Consider the following 7,771-nt stretch of genomic DNA (forward strand, 5'->3'; position numbering starts at 1 on the left):
CTCTCTCTCTCTCTCTCTCTCTCTCTCTCTCTCTCTCTCTCTCTCTCTCTCTCTCTCTCTCTCTCTCTCTCTCTCTCTCTCTCTCTCTCTCTCTCTCTCTCTCTCTCTCTCTCTCTCTCTCTCTCTCTCTCTCTGCAGCCAGGAACCCCAACTCTGTCTCAGGTCCTGAAACTATGGCAACGGAATGAGAGAGCAAACGCTCTTTATGATTAATAGATGAGAGACGTGGTGCCAATCGCTAGGGTCTAAGAGGGGGGGGGGGGGGGGTGCACTCTAAGAACAGACACGTGCACATGCACATACTATCTCCCATAGAGTATATGCATCCCCCCCCCACACACACACACACTACACTCTGCTATTAGCCACCCTCTGTGTTGTGCACCATGAACACTGAACATTGGGATTTGTCGGAAAGCAAACCAGTAAGATACTCCATCCAGCATTCACACACACACACTCCCACAAACACATGCATACAAGCATTCACACACACACACATGCACTAATGCATGCATACACACACACACACACACACACACACACACACACACACACACACACACACACACAAACGCAGACGCTCAGACCTGGAGAAGCGACTGAAGTGGCCGTTGGAGAGACCTCTGAGTTACTCTCCTGACGCTCGAATCCCGCTGAGCTCAGAGCTCCTCCTGGCTGCGGGCCGTGTGACACCACCGCACACATGGACCAAAGAGAGAGAGAGTGTAGCAAAGCACAGCCTTCCTAATGAGCCCTAACACACTGAGACCCCACCCCCCCGTTATAGCTACTCTCACCTGCAGCAGCTCGCTCAGCCTGTTTGCCGTTGGTTTCCCTTAACGTTGTTCTCTCTGTGATACTGCTGACGTCCCCTCTGAGAGCGTCATCCAGCCGGGGGCCTCGGGGTGTACTACGCGCCGTGCTCGGGCTCCGCGGAGATTAGAATTGCAAGCGCGGCGCTATTAGCTTTATCCCCACTAGCGTGGAGTAATGCTAGACAAACCAGGCTCTAAAAATAATACGTTGACGGGGTCTGTATTATGTCGGCCTAAATGGCACAATAAACATGAAATATCATACACAGGCCTGATAAAAGAAGGAAATAACACTCAGGAGTTGGTATAAAATGAGACGGGAAAGCGTGGGATATTTTTCATGGCGGTGACCGCTCCACTACGCTGTGGCTTGACCGCCGTTTGCCGGGCGACGGCGTGGCGTTGGTTGCTCGGACCGGCGTCCGATAAGTCACTTAATTTCCAACAACAGAGCTCTGCCAGGGAGCGCCAGCCAACACGTCGAAGGACACTCTGCCAATACCGCCGTGGACTTGAGGCGGCCTGCCCAAAACGGAGCTGCCTCGGTCCTCCTCTTCGCCTCTGGCTCTCCCTTGGTTGGCACGCACCGCGCGCAATCAATTATGTTAATGCGACGAGTATGAAGGAAGGGTGTTTCACACATGGCCGCTTAATTCAATGGATACAATTTATGGCGCGCTGGAGGGGTGGGAGGCTGGGATGGGGAGTGAAGGCTAAGTGGGAGAAAGGCAGTCGGTTGGAAAAGAGAATCATCCGTTTCTGTGTGTGTGTGTGTGTGTGTGTGTGTGTGTGTGTGTGTGTGTGTGTGTGTGTGTGTGTGTGTGTGTGTGTGTGTGTGTGTGTGTGTGTGTGTGTGTGTGTGTGTGTGTGTGAACAACAATGAAAATGTATTTATTTTGAACAAGTGTGTATGTGTGTATGTGTGTGTGTGTTTGTGTGTGTGTATTTGTGTGTGTGTGTGTGTGTGTGTGTGCGTGCGCGTTTCTTCATTTCAAACTGAAACACATGGGAACGAGTGATTACACTTCTACTGAGGCATGGTGTGAACACAGCACATTGGACCAACACATTGAGATACACGAGGTCCCTGGGAACGCTCTAAGATAGCCTGGGGGAGAATATTAGCATTTATCACTGTTAGTTACTTAATCATCAGCTGGTAACAATATCGCTCCTTGCATTTTGTTTGAAATATTTGTTGTTTTTTTTTCAAACAAAGCGTCATTAACTCTCTAAACTAACATTTAGAAGAAGAAAAGATGAAGGCGCTAAAGGTCATGTAGATAGGGCGGATATTTTGTGTGGATTCCACGGAGAAACCTAATTTGTAATAGAAGTACGCTAATATCTTCCTATTTAATGCTGTTTAAAGTTTATTGTGTTCCTCACCATGAGGGTTGTGCCTCCTTAACCACAAAGGATTTACACAGTGGAGGAAAAAACAAAAATTATCTATTTCTTATTTTTTATCTATTTTCAGCTTTTATGCATAGTATGTTGCTGGTGGGATGATGACGCTATCAGTTTTTATGTGAATTTGCTAACACAACAATTCCCTACCCCACCGATATCCAATACCGGCGCTAATGCATTCCTACTTCAAAAGATTATTTTCCCTTTATGACTCTACGTCCTAAAAATACCAGTTTCTATATTTATGCTGACCTATATTTCCATAAGGAAATAATGTCCAAGCATCACAGCGATTACAGCAGTTAGTTTTCCTGTACCACCCGAACCCCTTCCATTCATCATCAAGATAAAAGATTTAGACAACGTAGACAAATGGTTCCTTTATTAAAATAAATCTAGTCAGGTACAACTCAAGCGAGAAGGATGTGATGCTTTCACAGCCACAAATTGTTTGGTCCATACACCAAAGAAGCTCATCAATAAAACATAGCATTCATCAAATATGCATTAATACACACATTATTGGTCTGGCTATTGGCTATTGACACAAACCGAATAGGGACCAATGGTTTACAGTCATTGCCCATACAGGCGTTGCGTAACGGCTGGCCAATTCATTTGATCATAGAGCAGCAGAGACATGTATTAATTATTCAGTCCTATTCAGACGACGCCCAGATCTGTCCTTGACTCACAAAGGTAAACAATCTCTCAACCGCTGTCTCTCTTTTGATCTCCCTCTCTCGCCCTTTCTGAATTCTCCCTCCCTAACTTTCTTACATCAATATCCATCTCTGGTTCTTTATCTCCCTTCGACACACAGTCACACAAATACAAGTACACGTGCACACGCACGCAGGCACGCAGAGTGTGCCAAATCCACATCAGTCCCACACAATGCTGTTCCGATTGTCCTTGTTGAGTAGAGTAGACCCTGGACAAGGCAACATTGCTCTAAATGAAAGCCCCCTCTCTCTCTCAGCTCCGCCTGGCTGTCCATTCTGCTGCTCCAGGAGCCAAATCAGACAGGGTGCTGCTTGTCTTCCCACAAGGTAACTGGGCTGTAATTCACATGTGAGCACCACCATGCCATGGACATGGCAGGGACAGCAGTTGTTTGCTGTAGCCTATATATTGTGGAATACTGGGCTTTAAAACATATGCAGCACAAGGATGCATTACATACAAGACATGTCGTTTCTACCCCTCGTTCCATGCTACACACGCTGGAAAGTCAACTGTGGAAATCTACCCCTAAAGGCTACTGTGATCAGGCATGGGGAACAATGGGCTAATATATTTCCAATGCTATTCCAGCAAAACATTGACGCCCTTTCCTCTTAGCGTTTTTTGGGAGGGGAGGGAGAAAATATAGAATCACATATAAAATACAATCAGCGACTGTTGGGTATCAACTGTCACGGGGCTTATTTGGCTGTGAGCATTCTAATTCTCCAAGATGCACTGATTTATATCAGGAGCTGCTCTACTCATAATCTATAACCTAAATTTAGAGTTAGAGAATCATTCCTCTATCCACAACGCCTCCGGGTAGATTGTGCATGCTGGCAGATGAGAGGGTGAGTAGAGGAGAGGGAGAGGGGAGGAGAGGAGAGGAGAGGAGAGGAGAGGAGAGGAGAGGAGAGGAGAGGAGAGGAGAGGAGAGGAGAGGGGAGGAGAGGAGAGGAGAGGAGAGGAGAGGAGAGGAGAGGAGAGGAGAGGAGAGGAGAGGGAGAGGAGAGGAGAGGAGAGGAGAGGAGAGGAGAGGAGAGGAGAGGAGAGGAGAGGAGAGGGAGAGGAGAGGAGAGGAGAGGAACGGCCAGGAGAGGGGAGGAGCGACAAGGAGAGGAGAGGAGAAGAGAAGAGAGGAAAGGAGAGAAGAAGAAAGGAAAGGAGCAGAGATGAGAGGAAAGAAGAGAAAAGAAGAGTAAGAAATGAGATGGAGAGAAGAGAGGAAAGGAGAGGAGTGGAAGGGAGAGGAGAGGAGGAGGGGAAGGGAGGAGAGCAGAGGAAAGAAGGATGAGGGATGAGGAGAGGAAAGGAGGAGACGGGAGGGGAGGAGAGAGAGGAGGAACGGTGAAGGGAGGGGAAGGGAGGAGAGGAGGGAGCGGAGAGGAGAGGTGGTTTAGAAAGTGTAGGGGTGGGCAAGAGGGTAAAAGACAGAGAGAAAGAAGTGAATAAAAAGGGGTGTTGCCAGTTACAAGCTGTTATTTATGTGGCTCCTGTCTCCTCTCTGAGTTTATAAATACAATTTTGTAATTGGTATTACTTGTTTGATTTGGTTGTCATTGTCAATACCAAATACCTCGTATAAGCAATAGGTGGGTTAGAATGAGGAACCATTAATACAACGTTTACCTTGATCATGATTACAATTTGAACGTGGAACTCCTGAAATGACGCTCAATACGCTCTTGAAAATGAAAGCGTACAGACCCAGAAACTGAATATCACCGGTCTTGTAAGACTGACAGAAAGACAGAGAGAGAGAGAGAGAGAGAGAGAGAGAGAGAGAGAGAGAGAGAGAGAGAGAGAGAGAGAGAGAGAGAGAGAGAGAGAGAGAGAGAGAGAGAGAGAGAGAGAGAGAGAGAGAGAGAGAGAGAGAGAGAGAGAGAGAGAGAGAGAGAGAGAGAGAGAGAGAGAGAGAGGGTGGGTAACATAATATCATGTTGAGCGATATTTTCCGTCTTTGTAAAAGGATCGATGTACAAAAAAATCCCGCATATTTTAACTGAATAGGCTAAATAATGGCAAATCTGACGTAAATAAAGCCATAATTCGAGCATAACTCTAGGGAGCGACTAGTTACATAGCCAAAATAATAAAACGGTTCACCCCCCCCCCCCCCCCCCCCCCCCCCCCCCCCCCCTTAATGTAGGCCTTTTTTTAATTATTATTCATAACGTATTTTAATTGTAATTGTTCATGATTAATTATAGCCTATAGAGAGAATCGACCATCTGATGTCATGTATTTTCTATAGTAAGTAGGCTATAGGCTTTAGAATCAAACATTAACGTAAGAAATCATAAAACATAGTTCCTGAAAAGATAAAAACATTGTGAACGCTATAATGGGCCCCGGGGTTTCACATAGCGGCCCCTTGTGTCCCCAAAGCATCTGTACTTTCAGATGAATTCTGCCAATTCACTTAAAAGCCTGTCCCATTATTGTTTTCATTACATTAAATCTTAATGAGATCCAAAACCCACGCAGTGGTTGACATTTCGACGGAAAAATAACATAAAAAAGGATTAAGGATGAAATTGTAGCCTATCCCATCAGCGTGCAATGTGCCAAAACACGCCGCTTCGCTATAACTGTTCTGAGGAGCGAAACGAATTATAAACCTTATTTTCAGCTCGATAAATACAAAGACCCTTCATTCTTTAAGTATGCCATAACACTAACTTAACAGCGAAGTAAACATCGGAGCCCGGTGTGTGTATGTGCACTTGCCGTCCACCAGATTATAGAAAATAAGCCTAGGGGCTAGAGAACGCATGCTCTACGAGGCTAAACGCGTTCACAAAGTTAGAAGTAAACAAAGAAACATTACCTGCGGTTCATGGATGGTCGTACGCGTGTAGAGTTGTTGTAGCTGTGGGTCTGTCAGTAATCCATGAGGAGTTCAGCCGCACTGCCCCCTTCTCAAAATAACAAGACGAGCGCTATACTTTTCTCTCAAGGCTTCCTCTCGCGCTCCTCTGTTTCATGCCGCGCTCAAATCACACCTCTTCAAATCCAAATATCCATCTGAAAAATCCAGACTAAGGAAGAATTACCCGCCGTGGTATCATTTAAACTCCCCTTAGGGTTAAAAAAAAAGCTGAAGGCAGCTTTCCCGGACCTCTGGTTTCGTAGCTATACGGAGCGCAGTCACTTCCATGGAAAGCCGACGGTCATCCTGTTTGGAGACGAAGCTTCTTTACTAGAGACTGGACTGAAGCGGAGCAGCGCTGCGATCCCAGCTGTCATCCACCCGCTACACACGCTCACGCACACTCACGCGCACGCACGCACACACACGCACACGCTCGCTCACAAAAAAGGGAGGAGCTAAGGCTTCCAACGGAGCGTGCTTGGTGGAACGGGGATCTATTGTTTCAAAGGGAGCCCGGCTTGGACGACTGTGTTTCTATTTTTACTCAGCGGCTTCGCTTTGAGGAATTCAATTCGGTGCAGAAATGAAATGAATGCGTTTAATGTGTTGTAGCCTTGGAGATCTAATAGCTAAAACAAAAGAAATTGATTTCTTTACAGAAAAACGCGAGGGGCAACATGAGGCTAATACAATCCACGTGATTAATTGTTGTCAGCCAACCAGACTTCCAAGAGCCCTGCCGCTATATACAAACTGTCAGCTCACATTTAGCAGAAACAATGCCGATACGGGATACGGTTGGGCCGTAATGCGCACCCACATGGCTCTTCTACTTTAGACGCCTTTTTCTCTGCTCGTTTTTGTGCGCAGTTGGCCGAAACGGAATGTGGGTGGCCAGGTTCTCTGTTCTCCCTTTTCTCAGGACTTGCCCATCCTTCCCCGCGCTCCCTATCCGGCCTCTCTGGGGGAGGCGACCAGATTACAGGATATCAGAATGATACAAGAAAAAAAGTTGTTTTTCTCGGGTTGCTTCCTGATTAGTTTATACGGTCTGAATAATCATTGTATGTTTCAAACCACGAGTACCTGACTTAAATTGCTGCGTGTGCTTGTGTGTGTATACGCTGTTGTGTGCGTGTGCACGTGGGTGCATGTGCGCGTGCATGGGTGACTGAGTGCGTGTGTAACTCTATTTCTGTCGACTTGTTGCTTACTTACTGTATTTCATCGGTTACCGCAACCGTCCGCAGCCCCCTAAATCCTGTACCGTAATAATTTTCAAGCAGGTCCATAAATCTATGCTTCTCAAAACAAAACCGCATGCATTATCATATTGGATATATCTTATAGGAATAATATATAATATATTAATTAAAAAATATTATTTGGATGGCTCCCAGGAATCAAAAATTAATCATTAATCATCAACTATAAACTATAAATTTCGGCCGATGGGATTCAAAGTTCTGTTTACTATTACCACGGCCGAACAGTTGCATAGAGATTGTAAACATCAGTCCCAGAGAGCAAGTCTTCCTGAAAAGATAACACAAAGGCTCATGTAAATGCTATATATGGCTGCAAACATAACAAACCATACACACGTAACCTTCCTAGCTTCCAAACTTGGCTCTCACAACCACTCCCCCATCTTTTTTATTTTCTTTCTCCCGGAAGTTTTGTTCTGGGAAGCAGGCGGTTGACTTGGTTGGGCTAAACACACACACATACACGCACACACACACAAACCCGTACACATTAGTTTCCACTCATATTACATGTTCATATCTGGGCCTATCTTGCCAGGCAGCCAAAGCGTTCCCAGGTGTAATTTGGTGCTGCTCTCATGTTTGAAGAGATGGCAGTTGATGTAGGCCAAGCTCTGCATCCCCATCTGGGACAGACAGCAGCATGCACAGATGACTCATCGGGGACT

The 7,771-nt window shown here is 46.0% G+C and overlaps 1 protein-coding gene across 6 annotated transcripts in view; it reads right to left on the reverse strand.

Annotated features, from left to right (window-relative positions):
• Positions 1 to 6,226, reverse strand: part of sema6a (sema domain, transmembrane domain (TM), and cytoplasmic domain, (semaphorin) 6A) — a 112,115-nt gene extending 105,889 nt beyond the window's left edge. For all 6 annotated transcript variants that reach the window (XM_030359875.1, XM_030359871.1, XM_030359874.1 and 3 more), the window contains exon 1: positions 5,791 to 6,226. The gene's annotated coding sequence lies outside the window, so the exon portion shown is untranslated. The remainder of the gene's footprint in view (positions 1 to 5,790) is intronic.
• Between the last annotated feature and the right edge of the window lie 1,545 nt (positions 6,227 to 7,771).

The sequence above is a fragment of the Gadus morhua genome, chromosome 6, assembly GCF_902167405.1.
Source record: "Gadus morhua chromosome 6, gadMor3.0, whole genome shotgun sequence".
Taxonomy (NCBI): Eukaryota; Metazoa; Chordata; class Actinopteri; order Gadiformes; family Gadidae; genus Gadus; species Gadus morhua.